The sequence below is a fragment of the Pristiophorus japonicus genome, unplaced genomic scaffold, assembly GCF_044704955.1.
Source record: "Pristiophorus japonicus isolate sPriJap1 unplaced genomic scaffold, sPriJap1.hap1 HAP1_SCAFFOLD_165, whole genome shotgun sequence".
Classification (NCBI taxonomy): Eukaryota; Metazoa; Chordata; class Chondrichthyes; family Pristiophoridae; genus Pristiophorus; species Pristiophorus japonicus.
Genome location: NW_027251331.1, coordinates 1,088,200 through 1,111,624, shown reverse-complemented (window position 1 = coordinate 1,111,624; position 23,425 = coordinate 1,088,200).

The window sequence follows — 23,425 nt, the reverse complement described above, 5'->3', positions numbered from 1 at the left end:
CTGAATTAATATCCCAATCCAACTGTCCACACTCCCATCCCCAGGTCGCTGCTCTCTCTGTGTGAGGCGATGGGTGGCTCTCAGAAGAGCCTTTGTGTTATGTCCGGAGGAAAGGGTCGAGTTGTTCAGCCGTCGAATCCATAGAGAGTGCGGCCCTGCCGTTTCAGAGCGTACTCCACATCCTTGGCAGTGACTGTCTGTGCTTCACATGTAGGTGACATGTCCCTGATCACATTCTCCAGGAAAACCTTCAACACCCCGCGCATCTCCTGATAGACCAGCCCCGAGATCCGCTTGACACTGCCACGGCGAGCCAGGTGGCGGATGGCAGGTTTGGTGATGCCCTGGATGTCATCACGGAGCACTTTACGGTGCCACTTGACTCTGCTTTTGCCCATTCCATTGCCTCATTTACCTCGGCCAGGTATGAATGAGAAACGAACTGCAACTGGCTCCTTTTTATTGAGCTAGCCCCGACCTGACTGAGAAAGTGCAGATTGAAAGAGGCGGGAAGGGGAGGAGACAGAATGAGAGATTCAACAGAGAGTGCAGCAGGGAAGGCAACATAATCAAAATTGAGAGAGAGAGCAGAGCGCTGATCTTCCAGCTCCAGCTCCAGCTTTCTGCAACCGCCTATTTCAAATTGTTTTATCAACAATAGAAGCGATGCTCAGCGCTCCCCACAAATCCTTACAGACTCGAAATTCATATTGTTATGTATGCAATAAGCATTCAAACTGAGGAATGTTTAACGAAGCAAGGTACACAGTTGGCTCTGATTTATTTAGTCCCAAATTTGCCTGACTTTCAAAATGGCTGGCCTTTGCGTGCGTGCTGCGCAGTAGCCTCCAACAATCACACCATCTGGTGGCTACAAACAGAATGTTCATACATGAAAATACACCCCTGTGCAATCGTATAACAGTGTTTCACAGGCTAAGACGGTCCGGTGCTTTGCCCCTCCGGGTTGACCCTCTTATTTCGATTCCAGCCTTGGGTGAACGCGCGGAGTCTGTTCTGGCTGGTGGCTGGAAGGCTGACTTGTTGGGGGTGGCCGTGGCCATGTCTGGAATTGCAATTCCATTTTTATTGAACAGTTCCATGATGGAAATTCCGGGTTCTCTGAAGGCTGCTGTTAGGGTGGTTGGTCATCGACAGTTTCTTCGTCCGACTGTTCTGGCTCATCTCTGTGCCTCAGCTTTGTTTGAAACATGTGTTTCCTGCAAATTTGCCTATTCTTGAGCTTAATAACGAGTACTCTGTTGCCCTTCTTGGCCGTGACCGTACCAACAGTCCATTTGAGACCCTGAACAGAGTTCAACACATATGCAGATCATTAACAGAAATCTCACGTGACACAGTTGCGTGAACGTGGTACCGTTGTTGACTTTTTCTTCTGCATTCAGCATGATTATTTAAATATGGTGTACCAGAGATAGCTTGGTCTTAAGACCTCTTTTCATCATGAGTTCAGCAAGCGAGACCCCTATGAGTGTGTGGGGTCTTGTCCTGTAACACAGCAGTATGCAGGACAAGCGGGTCTTTCGTGACCCTTGGGTTACTCTCCTCATGCTTTGCTTGATAATTTGTACTGCACGTTCAGCTTGCCCGTTGGACGCAAGCTTGAACGGTGCTAACATTACATGGTTTATGCCATTAAGTTTTACAAACTACTGAAACTCCTGACTCGTGTAGCACAACCCATTGTCGCTCAAATTATGTTAGTAAAACCATGTGTGGCGAATATGGCATTGATATTCTCTATAGTTGCCGTGGAGGTACTGGATGACATGATTCTGCATTCTATCCACTTCGAATAAGCGGTCATGATTATGCATTCTATTTGAATTAGCGTCTACCACCACTAAAAGCACCTTGCCCAGAAAGGGACCTGCAAAATCTACATGGATCCTGGACCAAGTTTTGGATAGCCATGATAACAGACTGAGTGTCGATTCCACTGGTGCTTTCTGAGCTGCATACAAGTGTTGCACTGATGCTCGCATCCTTCCAGCTCAGAATCAATTCCTGACCACTAAATGTGGTACCTGGCGACGTCCTTCAACATCACTATACCAGGATGTATGCTGTGTAACTAATGCACGAACTTGTCTATCCCTTTCTTTGGCATTACAACGCGATTGCCCCATAATATGCAATCTGCTTGAATAGACCGTTCGTTCTTGCAACGAATGTATTGTTTGTCATCCTCGCACATTTGCTTAGGTATGGCAGACCAATCTCCTTTGAGGATGCAAACCTTTACTACCGATAAAATTGGGTGCTGGCTGGTCCACGTCTTAACTTGTTGAGCCATGACAGGGGTTCCTTCACTCTTAAAAGGATCCATGATTAACATTAGATTCGCCGCTGTGGCGTTTCGACCTCCGGTGTGGGCAACGGCAACCAGCTCAAAGCATCAGCACAATTATCTGCGACAGTTCTGCAGCGAATGACATAATCATAGGTCGATAATGTCAGCGCCCACCTTTGGTTGCGGGATGAAGCAATGGTATTGATAACTTTGATCTCAGAAAACAATGAAATGAGCGGCTTGTGATCAGTCTCTAATTTGAACTTCAGACCGAACAGGTATTAATATCATTTTAACACAGATGTTAAAACATCTTTTTCTACCATGCTGAAGGCTCTTTCCGTTTTCGACAAACGTTTGGATGCATACGTGACAGATTGAAGTTTCCCTGGTTCATTGGCTTGTTGGAGTATGCAATAACTTCCATATGACGATGCATAACAGGCCAAAACTAAACGTTTACATGGATCATAAGTACCAGAAGCTTTTTCGAGCAAAGCAAGTTGGTGGCTTTCTCGAAAGCTCTGTCTTGTGATTTGCCCCTTAACAGGTTGGCCCCTTTTCTCATTAGAATGTGCAGTGATTCTAGTAAGCTGCTCAATTTAGGTAGGAAGTTACCAAAGTAGTTGAGTAGGCCCAGGAACGGACGCAGCTCCATCACATTCTACAGCTTGGCTGCATTCTTAATGGCCTTGGTTTTCATGTCAGGCGGTCTGATCCCATTAGCGCCGATTTTGCTCCTCAGGAATACGACCTCCGGTGCGATGAAGACTCACTTCGAGCGATTCAGTCTGAGTCCCATCCTATCCAAAGGCAGTGGAATCTTTTCCAGGTGGTTCAGATGTTTCTTGGAGGCACAACTGGTGATCAGGATGTCATCGTGGAACACGCCTGTTCTCAGAATGGATTTCAGTAGACATTCCATATTCCGCTGGAATATTGCTGCAGCTGAGCAAATTCCGAAAGGGCATCTGTGGTGAATAATCAGTCCTTTATGTCTGTTAATGCACGTCAGTCTCTTCGATGTCTCGACCAACTCCTATGTCATCTTGGCCGATGTCAAGTTTTGTGAACGACTTTCCTCCTGCTAGCGTCACAAACAAGTCATCAGCCTTCGGTACCGGGTACTGATCTTGTTTCAAAACCATGTTAATCGGAGCCTTGTAGTCTCCATAGATTCTGACTGTGCCATCACTTTTCAGCACAGAAACAATGGAGCTGACCCATTCATTAAATTCGACCGGTAATATGATTCCTTCACCCTGCAGTCTGTCCAGTTCAAATTTTGACCTTCTCCCTCATCATATACGGCACTACCCGAGCTTTACGATGGACTGTCTTGTAGCTGAGTCCAAATGGATCTGCACTTTGTCTCCCGTGAAGTTATGATACCCGGTTCGAACAGCGAGGGGAACTTGCTCAATTCTTGGGCACATGTATCTTCCTCCGATAACAAAGACTTTATGTTGTTCCAGTCAAGTCTGATTTTCTCCAACCAGCTCCTGCCGAGCAACCCACAGCGGTAACTCCTGAACTGCACCATTATATGACACTTTAATTTGTGCTCTGCCAATCACCTTTATCATTTCTTTGGTGTACGTGCGCTGCTTGGCATTACCAGGCTCAGCCTGAGCCTCTCAATCTGAGTATCACACAGCTTATTAAATGCCCTCTCGTTCATGATCGATTGACTCGCCCCCGTGTTTAGTTCCACCGATATCAGTATCCCATTAAAATTTACGTAAGTCAAAATTGGCTTACTCTTGGTTATGAAGGAATATAATCCATAGACTTCCTCCTGTGTCATCTCGGATTGCGTATCCCGATCCACACTGGTCTGATTCTCATCCTCCACTTGATGTGTCGCAGCTCGCTTGCTCATCTGCGAACACTTGCGCTGGAGATGCCTCAATCTCAAACAATCTTTTGCAACTATATTGCTTAAATCGGCACTGCTGGTGCCGTTTATTTCCCCCACAATGCCAACACAGACAAGTCGGATACATTCCCGCTGGCGGACTATGGGCAGCCACAGGTTTCGCGAATGCAACCGGAGAGGCCCTGCCATGTGCCGCTCTGCCAAACGCTGAATCAATTGTATTTACAGTTTTTGCCGAGGATCGGTTCTTCACCGCTATTTGCTTTTGACTCCTGTCATCATACATGATTGAGCGATCTGGAGGGGCCATTTTAAATCCAACTCCTCCACTGCCAGAAGTTTGCGCAGGATCACCGCGTGATTTATACCGATAACAAAGAAGTCCCGCAGCATGTCTGCCAAAACCGTCCCGAACTTGCACGGTCTGGCTAGACGTCTCAGGTCAGCAAACAATTCCACCACACACTGGCCCTCTGATTGAATGTGCGTAGAAAATCATTATCTCGAGATGAAGATGCCATCGTCTGGCTTGAGGTTCTCCCGTACCAAAGTACACAACTCCTCATACGTTTTCTCTGTTGGATCACTCGGCATGAGTCGATTTTTGTCAGACTGTATTCCTTGAGCTGCACACAGTCGACCGCCTCATTTTGTTGGCCTTGAAAAACTTGTTCAAATGGCTCACAACGTCTGCCCAATCATCTTCTTTCACGACACGCTCTAAAAATCCAATCGTGCTCATTTTGCAAGCAAAGGTTGTTGTGTTGTCCTGGCCATATCTTATGTATGCAATAAAGGATCAAACTGAGTACTGTTTAACTAAGCAAGGTATAAAATTGGCTCTGCTTTATTTAGGCCCAAAGTGCCTGACTCTCAAAATGGCTGGCCTTTTATCCCTGAGCAGCACCATTGCGTGCTGCTCAGTGGCCTCCAACAATGATGCCATCTGGTGGCTACAAACAGAATGTACATACATGACACTTTTCCAAGGCTTCCAGGAATCAAAAGCTTTTAAATAAGGCCCCGGTACAATTAACAATCATGAATATTCCAGCGTATATAGTCCCATCCCTGTCAATCTCAGACCTTATTCCATCTCCTCTCACAGACGGGTGAAGCAGTTTGCACACATCTTATTCCAGCTGATTTGGAGGATGTGGTGTTTGGGATTTGTGTTGTGAGGCGGGGTATCGCCGCAACTACCACCATCTAAGTGCGACTCTCCCCCTGAATCTTTGAAATGATAATGACCAGGAACTGAGACTGGAGCCGAACACAAACCCCAGTTACTGCGAGGCCCGGGTCGAATATCCCATTCTCTGTTTGTTTTACTGCAGACCTTGTGGGAGGTTGGAAGCACACACTGGGGGAGGGGTGGGTGCAGACACTGATGGAGGGGTCGTTGCAGACACTGGGGGAGGGATGGGTGCAGACACAGGGGGAGGGATGGGTGCAGACAATGGGGAAGGGCGCAGAGACTGGGAAAGGGCTGGGTGAAGACACTGTGGGAGAGGTGGGTGCAGACACTAGGGCAAGGGTAGGTGCAGACAATGGAGGAGAGGTAGGTGCGGACATTGTGGGAGAGGTGGTTGCAGACACTTGGGGAGAGGTGGTTGCAGACACTGGGGGAAGGGTGTGTGCAAATACTGGCGTAGTGGTGGGTGGAGATACTGAGGGAGGGTGGTTGCAGACACTGGGGGAGAGGTGGGTGCAGACACTAGGGCAGGGGTAGGTGCAGACAATGGAGGAGAGGTGGGTGCAGACACTGGGGAGAGGTGGTTGCAGACACTGGGGGAGGGGTGTGCGCAGATACTGGGGTAGTGGTGGATGGAGACACTGAGGGAGGGTGGGTGCAGACACTGGGGGAGTAATGGGTGCAGACGGGGGAGCGTGGGTGCAGACACTGGGGGAAGGGGTGGGTGCAGACACTGGGGGCGGGGTGGGTGCAGACACGGGGGTTGGGGTGGGTGCAGACACGGGGGAGGGGGTGGTGCAAACACTGGGGGAGGGAAGGATGCAGGCACTGGTGCAAGGGTAGGTGCAGACACTGGGGTAGAGCTGGATGCAGGCACTGGGGAAGGGGTGCGTTAAGGGTACAGCAGTTATCATAGGTAACTTTAAACTGCATATTGATTGGGCTAACCAAACTGGTAGCAATACTGTGGAGGAGGAATTCCTGGTGTGCATAATGGATGCTTTTCTGGACCAATAAGTCTAGTAACCAACTAGAGTGCAGGCCATCCTGGACTGGGTCTTGTGTAATGTGAGAGGATTACTGAGCAATCTGGTCTTGCGGGGCCCCTTGTGGAAGAGTTACAATAATATGGTCGAATTCTACATTAAGATGGAGAGCGACACAGGTAATTCAGAGACTAGTGTCCTGAACTTAAAGAAAGGAAACTTCGACGGTATGAGACGTGAATTAGCTAGGATAGACTGGAGAACCATACTTAGAGGTTTGACGGTGGATAGGCAATGGCAGAAATTTAAGTGTCACATAGATGAACTACAACAATTGTACATCCCTGTGTGGCATAACAATTAAAAGGGAAAGTGGCCAGAAAAAGCAGCAAACCTGAAGACTGGGAGACATTAAAATTCAGCCGAGGAGGACGAAGGTTTTAATGAAGAGGGGGGAAGTAGAGTATGAGAGTAAGCTTGCAAGTAACATAAAAACTGACTGCAAAAACTTCAATAGATATGTGAAGAGAAAACGATTAGTGAAGACGAATGAAGGTCCCTAGCAGTCAGAATCAGGTGAATTCATAATTGGGAACAAGTTAATGGGAGAACAATTGAAAGAATACTTTGGTTCAGTATTCACTAAGGAAGCCACGAATAACCTCCTGAAAATACTAGGGGACCGAGGGTCTAGCAAGGAGGGGGAACTGACAAAATCCTTATTAGTTAGGAAATGGTGTTAGGGAAATTGAAGGCACTGAAGGATGATAAATCCCAATGACCTGATAGTGTGCATCCCAGAGTACTTAAGGAAGTGGCAGATGCATTGTTGGTCATTTGCCAACATTCCATGGACTCTGGTTCAATCCTATTGATTGGAGGGCAGCTAATGTAACTCCACTTTTTAAAAATGGAGGGAGAGAGAAAACAGGGCATTATGGACCGGTTAGCCTGATATCGGTGCTCGGGCAAATGCTGGAATCAGTTATTAAAGATGTAATAGCAGTGCATTTGAAAAGCAGTGACAGGATTCTCCAAATCTGCATGGATCCATGAAAAGCAAATCATGCTTGACAAATCTTCTGGAGTTTTTTGAGGATCTAACTAGTGTAAGAATAAGGGAGAAACAGTGGATGTGGTATATTTGTACTTTCACAAGGCTTTTGACAAGGTCCCACACAAGAGATTGTTGTGAAAAATTAATGCACATGGTATTAGTGGTGAAGCATTGATGTGGATAGAGAACTGGTTGGCAGATAGGAAGCAAATAGTGGGAATTAAAGGGTCATTTTCAGAATGGCAGGCAGTGACTAGTGGGGTGCCGCAGGTTTCAGTGCTGGGGCCCCAGCTATTTACAATATAAATTAATGACTTAGACAAAGGAATTGAACGTAATATCTCCAAGTTTGCAGATGCCACTAAACTGGGTGGCAGTGCGAGCTGCGACGAGGCTGCAGGGGGGCTTGGACAGGTTAGGTGAATGGGCAAATGCATGGCAGATGCAGTATAATGTGGATAATTGTTTGGTTATCCAGTTTGGTGGCAAGACGTGGAAGCAAGATTATTATCAGAATAGTGACAGATTAGTAAAAGGGGAGCTGCAACGAGACCTGGATGTCATGGTACATCAGTCATTGAAGGTATGCATGCAGGTGCAGCAGGCAGTAAAGAAAGCAAATGGCATGCTGGTCTTCAAAGCGAGGGGATTTGAGTATAGGAGCAGTGATGTCTTACTGCAGTTGTACAGAGTCTTGGTGAGACCTCACTTTGAGTATTGTGTGCAATGTTGATCTTCTCATCTGAGGAAGGACATTCTTGCTATTGAGGGAGTGCAGCAAAGATTCACGAGACTGATTCCCGGGATGGTAGGACTGATATATGAAGAAAGACTGGATCGACTAGGCTTATATTCATTGGAGTTTAGAAGAATGAGATGTGATCTCATAGAAACATATAAAATTTTGACGAAATTTGACAGGTTAGATGCAGGACGAATGTTCCCGATGTTGGGGATTTCAGAACCAGGGGTCACAGTCTAAGGATAAGGTGCAAGCCATTTAAGACCGAGATGAGGAGAAACTGTGGTAGAGAATTCCACAGGTTCACAGTTGTCTGAGTGAAGAATTGTGACCCTGCGGAATTCTCTGCCACAGAATATGTTCAGTTCATTAAATATATTCAAAGTGAGTTGGAAGTGGCCCTTGCGGCTAATGGGATCAAGGGTATGGTGAGAAAGCAGGAATGGGGTACTGATGTTACATGAACAGCCATGATCATATTGAATGGTGATGCAGGCTGGAAGGGCCGAATGGCCTAATCCTGCACCTATTTTCTAGGTTTCTTTGTTATCCAATCGGGTATTGACTTGTTTCATCTGCTTTATATTGCGCCAGCTGTTCCCCAGTAACCATGAGCCATACATTGCACATACAAGTTCGTTATGTTTTTCTTGGGTTGATTATTTAGTCGCTTATTTATCGTACTGATTTTATGGGCATTAGGCTCTCCGATTTACTCGATTTGCAGCATGTATCTGGCGATCTCGTCCCCCGTTTCTGACAAGTCCGCGAAGTCCGACCGTTTCTCTTTAGCAAAAGGATTTTAAATCGTTGGGCAACGTCTTCAACCTCTTGGTCAATACTGACTATGTCAAATGTGTTAACAGCTGCAACCCTCGCCACATACCGATAGTGTGTTTCTGTTGTTAGATAATAGGGAACATAAAAACCACACATAGTCTCTTGGTTCACTGTCGGACTATTTCGATCATATATACTGTAAATATCACCTCAGCCTCTAGCCGGTGTTACCCTCTGTTGCCCATTTCGCTTAATGCCCATTTCACTTGGTCTTCAATTGGCCCAATTAACAATCCAAATTAATTATATCTTCCCTTTGGCAGTTGCACTTTTAACTCCTTCCTCATCATGATATTTATTGCCTACGCAAATAGTTACCCGTGAAAGACGCGCCACAAGTTTCACAGTTTGGAATGGGGTAATACAAAAGGTTCCTTTCACAATGAGAAAAGTCAGGTTGGTACCATACTGGTCTTTCAGGTGCATGGTGCTGAAACAATATTCACCCTTCCTTCTTTATACAGATCGTACAGGAAAATGCTATCCCGCAATTACCTTCATGGTGCAATTCCATGTTATCCCATCCATCCCGGTTAATTTCCTATGTTCGTTGCATTCTACTAAGTATTTCTCAGGCATGCTTGAGTAATATCCTACTATCTCTAACAAGGTGGTGTCATTCTGTTCCTGCAACTGATACTCATGCCACCGGGTACACTTTTACCAACCTCCTGAATCATAGTAAGTTGATAAGTGAACATTGCCCAAGGTCTGCATCAGTTACCCAGAAAGAAACTTTTCTTACTGCAATATGTTGCAGGTTTCGTTGGGCTTGTTCCACTAACCAAGATCAACACATTACTTCAAGCCGTTTCGTTGAAGACGATTTGTTCCCCTTCTATAATCTTGTTTACCCTCTTTTAGCATTAATCCAGTTGCAACATATTAATAAGGCCTAACTGCCTTCTGTGTTGATTCACCCGACTGGTCTCGACATCATTCTTGTCAAGGTCCGATCAAGCACATCACTTTCCTTGAACTCAGTGCAGGTTGTACTCGCCCTCTGCCAAAATCCGTTGTTAATTCTCCCAAGTAGCCGTGCTGTTTTAGGCTTGCACAACCCACGTAGTCCCACTTTGGTCAGATTCAATATTACATGTAGCACTTTGCGATGCACATCATGATACAATATCACCTGAGTTGATATCCATTAGACCATTTGTTGGCCATGGGATGCGTTGAGTGCAAAACATACAGTGCCTGCATTTCAAAAGGCGTTGCTTTTATTCATTCTGCTGAATGCATATTGCACAGATAATCACAGCACACATCGGGTAGGCAAAGGCATCATTAGACAACAAACTGATTTCTCCTTCGCTAATTTATAACAGGAAACTGCCAGTTGAACACACGATTTGAAAACGAGACTTGGAGGTCAAGCATCAATGACAAAGGCAAAAAAAAACGGCTTACCAGAAACAGGTGCCTTTCACTTGGTTGTCCCAAATGGATGGATGTGTAATATGATAGATGTGTAATAGGATGGATGTGTAATATTATTGATGTGTAATATGATGGATGTGTAATAGGATGGATGTGTAATATGATGGATGTGTAATATGATGGATGTGTAACAGGATGGATGTTTAATAGGATGGATGTGTAATATGAAGCATGACTAATAGGATGGATATGTTGTATGATGGATGTCTAATATGATGGAGGTGTAATAGGATAGATGTGTAATAGGATGGATATGTAATAAGATGAATGTATAATAGGACGTATGTGTAATATGATGGATGTGTAATATGATGGATGTTTAATATGATGGATGTGTAATAGTATGATTGTGTAACAGGATGGATGTGTAAAAGGATAGATGTGTAATATGATCGATGTGTAATATGATGAATGTTAAATACGATGGATGTGTAATCGGATGGAAGGGTAATAGGAAGGATGTGTAATATGATGGATGTGCAATAAGATCGATATGTAATATAATAGATGTGTAATATTATGGATGTGTAAGAGGATGGATGTGTAACAGAATGGATGTGTAATATGAGTCATGTGTAATATGATTGGTCTGTAATAGGATGGTTGTGTAATAGGATGGATGTATAACAGGATGGATGTTCTATATGATGAATGTGTATTAGATAGGAGGTGAAATAGGATGGATGTGTAATAGGATGGATGTATAATAGGATGGATATGTAATATGAAGGATGTGTAATATGATAGCTGCACAATATGATGGATGCACAATAGGATGGATGTGTAATAGGATTGATATATGATATGATGAATGTGTAATAGGATGGATGTTTAATATGATGGATGTGTAATAGGATGGATGTATAATACGATGGATGTGCAATAATATGGAAGTGTAATAGGATGGATGTACAATAGGATGGATTTGCAATATGATGGATGTGTAATAGTTTAGATGTGTAATAGGATGGATGTGTAATAGGATGGATGTATCATAGGATGGTTGTGTAATATGATAGATGTGTAATATGATGGATGTGTAGTATGATTGATGTGTAATATGATGGATGTGTAATATGATGGAGGTGCAATAGGATGAATGGTTAACATGATGGATGTGTAATAGGATGGATGTGTAATATGATCGTTGTGTAATATGATGGATACGTAATACGATAGATTTGTCATATGATGGAAGTATAATGGGACAGATGTGTAATATGATGGAAGTGTAATAGGATGGATGTGTAATATGATGGATATGTAATTGGATGGATGTGTAATAGGATGGATATGTAACATGATGGATGTGTAATATGATGGATGTGCAATAGGATGGATGTATAATATGATAGGTGTGTAATATGATGGATGTGCGATAGGATTATTGTGTAATAGGATGGATGTGTATTCTGATTGATGTGTAATATGATGGATGTGTAATAGGATGGATGTGTAATAGGATGGATGTATAACAGGATGGATGTGCAATATGATGAATGTGTAATAGGTTGGATGTGTAATAGAATGGATGTTTAATAGGATGAATGTGTAATAGGATGGATGTTGATATGGATGGATGTGTAATAGGATGAATTTGTAATATAATATGTGTGTAATATGATGGATGTGTAACAGGATGGATGTGTAATAGGAGGGATGTGTATTCTGATTTATGTGTAATATGATGTGTATGTAATAGAATGGATGTGTAGTTTGATGGATGTGTAATAGGATGGAATGTATAATAGGATAGATGTATAATAGGATGGTTGTGTAATATGACTGATGTGTAATATGATGGATGTGTAATAGGATAGATGTGTAATATGATGGATGTGTAGTAGGATGGATGTGTAATATGATGGAGGTGTAATAGGATGAATGTGTAATAGGATGAATGTATAACATTACGGATGTATATAATGATGGATGTGTAATAGGAAGGATGTGTAATATGATGGATGTTTAATTTGATGGATGCGTAATAGGATGGATGTGTCATAGTATGAATGCATAACATGATGGATGTGTAATAGGGTCGATGTGTAATATGATCGATGTGTAATATGATGAATGTGAAATACGATGGGTGTGTAATCGGAGGTAAGTGTAATAGGATGGATGTGTAATATGATGGATGTGCAATAAGATAGATATTTAATATGATAGATGTGTAATATTATGGATGTGTAATCGGATGGATGCGTAATATGATGGATCTGTAATAGGATGGTTGTGTAATAGGATGGATGTATAACAGGATGGATGTATAAAAGGACGGATGTTTAATATAATGGGTGTGTAATAGGATGGATGTGTAATATGATGGATGTGTAATAGGATGGATGGGTAATATGATGGATGTGTAATAGGATGGATGTATAATAGGATGGATGTGTAATATGATTGATGTGTAATATGATGGTTGTATAATATGATGGATGTATATTAGGATGGATGTGTAATAGGATAGATGTGTAATATGATGAATCTGTAATATGATGGATGTGTAATATGTTGGATGTTAAGACGATGGATTTGCAATAGGATGTTTGTGTAATGTGATGTATGCATAATATGATTGATTTATAACAGGAAGGATGTGTAATATGATGGATGTGTAACAGGATGGATGTGTAATATGACGAATGTGTAAGCGTTTGCATGTGTAATAGGATGGATGTGTAATCTGATGGATGTGTAATATGATGGATGTGTTATATGGTGGATGAGCAATGCTTTGGAGGAGGATTTCCTGGAATGTATTTGGGATAGATTACGAGGCCAATATTTCGAGGAACCAACCCAAGAGCTGGCCATCATAGACTGGGTGATGTGTAATGAGAAGCGACTAATATGCAATAATGTGCGAGGCACCTTGGGTGAGCGTGAAGTTATGAGGCGTGAAGTTGCTAGATTAGATTGGTAAATGATACTTAAAGGGTTGGCGGTGGATATGCAATGGCAAACCTATTGCCAAGATCATATGGACGATCTTCAACAAATGTACATCCGTTCTGGAGTAAAAATAAAACGAGTAAGTTCGCTAAACCGTGGCTAACAAGGGAAATTAAGGAGAGTGTTCAATCCAAGGAAGAGGCATACAAATTAGCCAGATAAAGTAGGAAGCCGGAGGAGTGGAAGAAATTTATAATGCAGCAGAGGAGGACAAAGGGTTTAATTAAGAGGGGGAAAATAAAGTACGAGTGGAAGCTTGCCGGAAACAATAAAAAAGACTGCAGAAGCTTCTATAGATATGTCAAGAGAAAAAGATTAGCGAAGACAAACGTTCGTTTCTTGCCGTTGGATTCGCGGGAATTTATAATGGGGAACAAAGAAATGGCACACAAATTGAACAAGTACTTTGGTTCTGTCTTCTCAAAGGAAGACACAAATAACCTTCCCGATGTACTACGGGTCCGAAGGTCCAGTGAGAAGGAGGAACTGAAGGATATCCTTATTAGGAGGGAAATTTTGTTGGACAACAAATTGATTTCTCCGACGCAGATTTGTAACAGGTAACTGCCGGTTGAACACACGATTTGAAAACTAGATTTGTAGATCAAGCTTCAATAGCAAAGGCATCAAAACTGCACACCAGCACCAGGTGGATTTCACTTGGTTGTCCCAAATTTGCAGCAGCTGGGACAACAAAAATTGAGCTTTTACCAAGATTTGAACTCGGATCGCTGAATTCAAATTCAAGATTGCTCACCATTATACCATTACACCATCAAACCAATGTTTCGGTTGAAACATTTCTCATACGTTTCGGGAAAAAGGTGAGTTCGCATTGCAATGAATTAATTTAAAATGCCTGGCATAACAACAAAATGTAACGTTTGGTTGAGTGCAAAACATGCAGTGCCTGCATTCCAAAAGGCGTTTATTTTATTCAACCTGCTGAATTAATATTGCACGGAAAAATACAACACACATTTTGCAGGCAAAGGCATCATTAGACAAGAAAACTGATTTCTCCTCTGCTGATTTCTAACAAGTAACTGGCGGTTGAACACACGATTTGAAAACTAGAATTGTAGATCAAGCATCAATGACAAAGGCATTCACTTGGTTGTGCCAAATTTTCCCTGAAAGACATGAGAAATGTTTCAACTAATTTAGTACCGCTGGTTCATTGGTGTGTGGAATGATGTGTGGAATGAGATGTGGAATGAGGTGAGGAATGATGAGTGGAATGATGTGTGGAATGATGCGTGGAATGACGTGTGGAATGACGTGTGGAATGACGTATGGAATGACGTGTGTAATGATGTGTGGAATGATGTGTGTAATGATGTTTGGAATGAGGTTTGGAATGATGTGTGGAATGAGGTGTGGAATGATGTGTGGAATGATGGGTGGAATGATGTGTGGAATGATGTGGAGAATGATGTGTGGAATGATGTGTGGAATGATGTGTGGAATGATGTGCAGAATGATGTGTGGAATGATGTGTGGAATGATGTGTGGAATTATGTATGGAATGATGTGTGGAATGAGGTATGGAATGTTGTGTGGAATGATGCATAGAATGATGCGTGCAATGATGTGTCGAATGAATTGTGGAATGGTGTGTGAAATAATGTTTAAAATGAGGTGTGGAATGATGTGGGAAAGATTTGTGGAATGAGGTGCGGAATGATGAGTGGAATGAGGCGTGGAATGAGGTGTGGAATAATGAGTGGAATGACGTATGGAATGATGTGAGGAATGATGTCTGGAATGATGTGTGGAATGATGTGTGGACTGGTGTGTGGAATGAGTGGTGGAATGATGTGTGGAATGATGTTTGGAATGATGTGTGAAATGATGTGTGAAATGATGTGTGAAACTATGCGTAGAATGATGCATGGAATCATGTGTGGAATCATGTGTGGAATGATGTGTGGAATGATGTTTAAAATGAGGTGTGGAATGATGTGTGGAATGATATGTGGAATGAGGTGTGGAATGATGTGTGGAATGATGTGTGGTATGATGTGTTGAATGATGTGTGGAATGATGTATGGATTGAGGTGTGGAATGATATGTGGAATGATGTGTGAAATGATGTGTGGGATGATGTGAAGAATGATGTTTGGAAAGATGTTTGGAATGATGTGCGGAATGAGGTGTGGAATGATGTGTGGAATGATGTGTGGAATGAGGTGTGGAATGATGTTTCGAATGATGTGTGGAATTATATATAGAATGAGGTGTGGAATGATGGGTGGAATGATGTGTGGAATGATGTGTGGAATGATGTGTGGAATGATGTGCGGAATGATGTGTGGAATGAGGTGTATGCAATGATGTGTGGAATGGTGTGTGGAATGATGTGTAGAATGAGGTTTGGAATGAAGTTTGGAATGATGTGTGGAATGATGTCTAGAATGACGGGTGGAATGTGTTGTGTAATGATGCGTGGAATGATGTGTGTAATGATCTGTGGTGTGATGTGGGGGAAAGATGTGTGGAATGATGTGTGGAATGAGGTTTGGAATGATGTGTGGAATGATGTCTGGAATGATGTGTGGAATGATGTGTGGAATGACGTGTGGAATGATGTCTGGAATGATAGTGACATGAGCTTTGGAATGATGTGTGGAATAATATGTGGAATGACGTGTGGAACGACGTGTGGAATGAGTTGTGGAATGATGTTTGGAATGAGCTGTGGAATGATGTGTGAATGACGTGTGGAATGGTGTGTGGAATGATGTGTAGAATGTTGTGTGGAATGATGTGTTGAATGATGTGTGGAATGCCGTGTGGAATGATGTGTGGAATGATGTGTTGAATGAGGTTTGGAATGGTGTGTGGAATGATATGTGGAAGGATGTGTTGTATGACGTGTGGAATGAGTTGTGGAATGATGTGTGGAATGGGCTTTGGAATGATGTGTGGAATGATGTGTGGAATGAGGTTGGGAATGAGGTGTGGAATGATGTGTGGAATGATGTTTGGAATGATGTGTGCACTGATGTGTAGAATGATGTGTGGAATGTGTTCTGAAATGATGTGTGGAATGATTGTTAACGGATATGTGGAATGATGTGTGGAATGATGTGTGGAATGACGTGTGGAATGCCGTGTGGAATGATGTGTGGAATGATGTGTGAAATGAGGTTTGGAATGGTGTGTGGAATGATATGTGGAATAATGTGTGGAATGATGTGTGGAATGAGTTGTTGAATGATGTGTGGAAAGCGCTGTGGAATGATGTGTGGAATGATGTCTGGAATGAGGTGTGGAATGATGTGTGGAATGATGAGTGGATTGATGTGTGGAATGATGTGTGGAATGATGCTTAGAATGAGGTGTGGTAAAATGTGTGGAATGATTAATGGAATGAGGTGTGGAATGATGTATGGAATGATGTGTGGAATGATGTGTGGAAGGATGTGTGGAATGAGGTTTGTAATGATAAGTTGAATGATGTGTGGAATGATATGTGAAATGATGTGTGGAATGAGGTGCGGAATGATGTGTGGAATGATATGTGGAATGATGCTTCGAATGATGTGTGGAATGATGCGTGGAATGATGTGTGGAATAATGAGTGGAATGATGTCTGGATGATGTGTGGAATGATGTTTAGAATGAGGTGTGGAATGATGTGTGGAATGATGTATGGAATGATGTGCGGAATGATGCGTGGAATGATGTGTGGAATGATGTGTGGAATAATATGTGGAATGATGTGTGGAATGATGTGTGTAATGAGGTGTGGAATGATGTGTGGAATGATGTATGGAATGATGTGCGGAATGATGCGTGGAATGATGTGTGGAATGAAGTTTGGAATGTTGTGTGGAATTCTGTTTGGAATGACCGGTGGAATGAGTTGTGGAATGAGGTTTGGAATAATGTGTGGAATGAGCTGTGGAATGATGTGTGGAATGATGTATGGAATGATGTGCGGAATGATGCGTGGAATCATGTGTGGAATGATGTGTGGAATAATATGTGGAATGATGTGTGGAATGATGTGTGCAATGAGGTGTGGAATGATGTGTGTAATGATGTGTGGAATAATGTGTGGAATGAGGATTGGAATGATGTGTGGAATGAAGTTTGGAATGTTGTGTGGAATTCTGTTTGGAATGACCGGTGGAATGAGTTGTGGAATGAGGTTTGGAAAATGTGGGGAATGAGCTGTGGAATGATGTGTGGAATGACGTGTGGAATGGTGTGTGGAATGATGTGTGGAATGAGGTGTGGAATGTGGTGTGGAATGGTGTGTGGAATGATATGTGGAATAACGTGTGGAATGTCGTGTGGAATGCGTTGTGGAATGCTGTGAGGAAAGCGCTGTGGAATGATGTGTGGAATGATGTTTGGAATGAGGTGTGGATTGATGTGTGGAATGATGTGTGGAATGATGTTTAGAATGAGGTGTTGAAAAATGTGTGGAATGATTTGTGGAATGAGGTGTGGAATGATGTGTGGAATGATGTGTGGAAGGATGTATGGAATGAATTGTGGAATGCTGTGTGCAATAATGTTTAAAATGAGGGGTGGAATAATGTGGAAATGATTTATTCAATGAGGTGTGGAATGATGTGTGGAATGAGGATGGAATGAGGTGTGGAATAATGAGTGGAATGACGTATGGAATGATGTGTGGAATGATGTGCGGAATGATGTGTGGAATGAGGTGTGCAATGATGTGTGGAATGATGTGTGGAATGATGTTTAGAATGAGGTTTGGAATGAAGTTTGGAATGATGTGGAAATGATGTCTAGAATAACGGGTGGAATGTGTTGTGGAATGATGCGTGAAATGATGTGTGTAATGATCTGTGGAATGATGTGGAGGAAAGATGTGTGGAATGATGTGTGGAATGAGGTTTGGAATGATGTGTGGAATGATGTCTGGAATGATTTGGGGAATGATGTGTGGAATGACGTGTGGAATGATGTCTGGAATGATAGTGACATGAGCTTTGGAATGATGTGTGGAATGATATGTGGAATGACGTGTGGAATGACGTGTGGAATGAGTTGTGGAATGATGTTTGGAATGAGCTGTGGAATGATGTGTGTAATGACGTGTGGAATGGTGTGTGGAATGATGTGTAGAATGTTGTGCGGAATGGTGTGTGGAATGATGTGTGGAATGAGGTTGGGAATGAGGTGTGGAATGATGTGTGGAATGAGTTGTGGAATGATGTTTGGAATGAGCTGTGGAATGATGTGTGGAATGACGTGTGGAATGATGTGTGGAATGATGTGTAGAATGTTGTGTGGAATGGTGTGCGGAATGATGTGTGGAATGAGGTGTGGAATGATGTGTGGAATGATGTGTGGAATGATGTGTGGAATGAGGTGTGGAATGATGTGTGAAATGATGAGTGGATTGATGTGTGGAATGATGTGTGGAATGAAGTTTAGAAAGAGGTGTGGAAAAATGTGTGGAATGATTAGTGGAATGAGGTGTGGAATGATATGTGGAATGATGTTTGGAATGATGTGTGCACTGATGTGTAGAATGATGTGTGGAATGTGTTCTGAAATGATGTGTGGAATGATGTGTTAAAGGATATGTGGAATGATGTGTGGAATGATGTGTGGAATTACGTGTGGAATGCCGTGTGGAATGATGTGTGGAATGATGTGTGAAATAAGGTTTGAAATGGTGTGTGGAATGATGTGTGTAATGATGTGTCGAATAATGTGTGGAATGAGGATTGGAATGATGTGTGGAATGAAGTTTGGAATGTTGTGTGGAATTCTGTTTCGAATGACCGGTGGAATGAGTTGTGGAATGAGGTTTGGAATAATGTGTGGAATGAGCTGTGGAATGATGTGTGGAATGACGTGTGGAAAAGTGTGTGGAATGATGTGTAGAATGAGGTGTGGAATGAGGTGTGGAATGGTGTGTGGAATGATATGTGGAATAACGTGTGGAATGACGTGTGGAATGCGTTGTGGAATGCTGTGAGGAAAGCGCTGTGGAATGATGTGTGGAATGATGTTTGGAATGAGGTGTGGATTGATTTGTGGAATGAGGTGTGGAATGATGTGTGGAATGATGTGTCGAATGATGTCTGGAATGATGTGTGGAATGAATTGTGGAATGCTGTGTGCAATAATGTTTAAAATGAGGGGTGGAATGATGTGGAAATGATTTGTTCAATGAGGTGTGGAATAATTGTGTGGAATGAGGATGGAATGAGGTGTGGAATAATGAGTGGAATGACGTATGGAATGATGTGTGGAATGATGTGCGGAATGATGTGTGGAATGAGGTGTGCAATGATGTGTGGAATGATGTGTGGAATGACGTGTAGAATGAGGTTTGGAATGAAGTTTGGAATGATGTGGAAATGATGTCTAGAATGACGGGTGGAATGTGTTGTGGAATGATGCGTGAAATGATGTGTGTAATGATCTGTGGAATGATGTGGAGGAAAGATGTGTGGAATGATGTGTGGAATGAGGTATGGAATGATGTGTGGAATGATGTGTGGAATGATGTGTGGAATGATGTGTGCAATGATGTGTAGAATGTTGTGTGGAATGATGTGTGGAATGATGTGTTAAATGATATATGAAATAATGTGTGGAATGATGTGTGGAATGATGTGTGGAATGAGGTTGGGAATGAGGTCTGGTATGATGTCTGGAATGATGTGTGGAATGACGTGTGCACTGATGTGTAGAATGATGTGTGGAATGTGTTGTGGAATGATGTATGGAATGATGTGTTAAAGGATATGTGTAATGATGTGTGGAATGATGTGTGGAATGATGTGTGGAATGACGTGTGCACTGATGTATAGAATGATGTGTGGAATGTGTTGTGGAATGATGTATGGAATGATGTGTTAAAGGATATGTGAAATGATGTGTGGAATGCCGTGTGGAATGATGTGTGGAATGCCGTGTGGAATGATGTGTGGAATGATGTTTGAAATGAGGTTTGGAATGGAGTGTGGAATAAAATGTGGAATAATGTGTGGAATGACTTGTGGAATGCGTTGTGGAATGCTGTGATGAAAGCGCTGTGGAATGATGTGTGGAATGATGTGTGGAATGATATGTGGAATGATGAGTGGATTGATGTGTGGAATGATGTGTGGAATGATGTTTAGAATGAGGTTTGTAATGTTAAGTTGAATGCTGTGTGCGATGATTTGTGGAATGATTTGTGGAATGAGGTATGGAATGATGTGTTGAATGATATGTGGAAATATGTGTGGAATGAGGTGTGGAAAGTTGTGTGGAATGATATGTGGAATGATGCGTGGAATGATGTGTGGAATGATGCGTGGAATGATGTGTGGAATTAATTGAGGAATGATGTGTGGAATAATGAGTGTAATGATGTCTGAATGATGTGCGGAATGATGTTTAGAATGATGTGTTGAATGAAATGTGGAATGATGTGTGGAATGATGTTTGGAATGATGTGTGGAATGATGCTTAGAATGATGCGTGGAATGATGTGTGGAATGATTTGTGGAATGGTGTGTGGAATGATGTTTAAAATGAGGTGTGGAATGCTGTGGGAATGATTTGTGGAATGAGGTGTGGAATGTTGTGTGGAATGAGGTGTGGAATGAGGTGTGTAATAATGAGAGGAATGACGTATGGAATGATGTGTGGAATGATGTCCCGAATGATGTGTGGAATGATGTGTGGACTGGTGTGTGGAATGAGGTGTGGAATGATGTGTCGAATGAGGTGTGGAATGATATGTGGAATCATGTGTTGAATGAGGTGTGGAATGAGGTGTGGAATGATGCGTGGAATGATGCCTGAAATGATGCATGGAAGGATGAGTGGATTGATATGTGAAATGATGTGTGGAATGAGGTGCGGAATGATGTGTGGAATGATATGTGGAATGATGCTTCGAATGATGTGTGGAATGATGCGTGGAATGATGTGTGGAATAATGAGTGTAATGATGTCTGGATGATGTGCGGAATGATGTTTAGAATGAGGTGTGGAATGATGTGTGGAATGATGTTTGGAATGATGTGCGGAATGATGCGTGGAATGATGTGTGGAATGATGTGTGGAATAATATGTGGAATGATGTGTGGAATGATGTGCGGAATGATGCGTGGAATGATGTGTGGAATGATGTATGGAATGATGTGCGGAATGATGCTTGGAATGATGTGTGGAATGAAGTTTGGAATGTTGTGTGGAATTCTGTTTGGAATGACCGGTGGAATGCGATGTGGAATGAGGTTTGGAATAATGTGTGGAATGAGCTGTGGAATGATATGTGGAAAGCGCTGTGGAATGATGTGTGGAATGATGTCTGGAATGAGGTGTGGAATGATGTGTGGAATGATGAGTGGATTGATGTGTGGAATGATGTGTGGAATGATGCTTAGAATGAGGTGTGGTAAAATGTGTGGAATGATTAATGGAATGAGGTGTGGAATGATGTATGGAATGATGTGTGGAATGAGGTGCGGAATGATGTGTGGAATGATATGTGGAATGATGCTTCGAATGACGTGTGGAATGATGCGTGGAATGATGTGTGGAATTAATTGAGGAATGATGTGTGGAATAATGAGTGTAATGATTTCTGGATGATGTGCGGAATGATGTTTAGAATGAGGTGTGGAATGATGTGTGGAATGATGTATGGAATGATGTGCGGAATGATGCGTCGAATGATGTGTGGAATGATGTGTGGAATAATATGTGGAATGATGTGTGGAATGATGTGTGCAATGAGGTGTGGAATGATGTGTGTAATGATGTGTGGAATAATGTGTGGAATGAGGATTGGAATGATGTGTGGAATGAAGTTTGGAATGTTGTGTGGAATTCTGTTTGGAATGACCGGTGGAATGAGTTGTGGAATGAGGTTTGGAATAATGTGTGGAATGAGCTGTAGAATGATGTGTGGAATGACGTGTGGAATGTTGTGTGGAATGATGTGTGGAATGAGGTGTGGAATGAGGTGTGGAATGGTGTGTGGAATGATATGTGGAATAACGTGTGGAATGTCGTGTGGAATGCGTTGTGGAATGCTGTGAGGAAAGCGCTGTGGAATGATGTGTGGAATGATGTTTGGAATGAGGTGTGGATTGATGTGTGGAATGATGTGTGGAATGATGTTTAGAATGAGGTGTGGAAAAATATGTGGAATGATTTGTGGAATGAGGTGTGGAATGATGTGTGGAATGATGTGTGGAATGATGTGTGGAATGAATTGTGGAATGCTGTTTGCAATAATGTTTAAAATGAGGGGTGGAATAATGTGGAAATGATTTGTTCAATGAGGTGTGGAATGATGTGTGGATTGAGGATGGAATGAGGTGTGGAATAATGAGTGGAATGACGTATGGAATGATGTGTGGAATGATGTGCGGATTGATGTGTGGAATGAGGTGTGCAATGATGTGTGGAATGATGTGTGGAATGATGTGTAGAATGAGGTTTGGAATGAAGTTTGGAATGATGTGGAAATGATGTCTAGAATGACGGGTGGAATGTGTTGTGGAATGATGCGTGAAATGATGTGTGTAATGATCTGTGGAATGATGTGGAGGAAAGATGTGTGGAATGATGTGTGGAATGATGTCTGGAATGATTTGTGGAATGATGTGTGGAATGACGTGTGTAATGATGTCTGGAATGATAGTGACATGAGCTTTGGAATGATGTGTGGAATGATATGTGGAATGACGTGTGGAATGACGTGTGGAATGAGTTGTGGAATGATGTTTGGAATGAGCTGTGGAATGATGTGTGTAATGACGTGTGGAATGGTGTGTGGAATGATGTGTAGAATGTTGTGTGGAATGGTGTGTGGAATGATGTGTGGAATAAGGTTGGGAATGAGGTGTGGAATGATGTGTGGAATGAGTTGTGGAATGATGTTTGGAATGAGCTGTGGAATGATGTGTGGAATTAAGTGAGGAATGATGTGTGGAATAATGAGTGTAATGATGTCTGGATGATGTGCGGAATGATGTTTAGAATGAGGTGTGGAATGATGTGTGG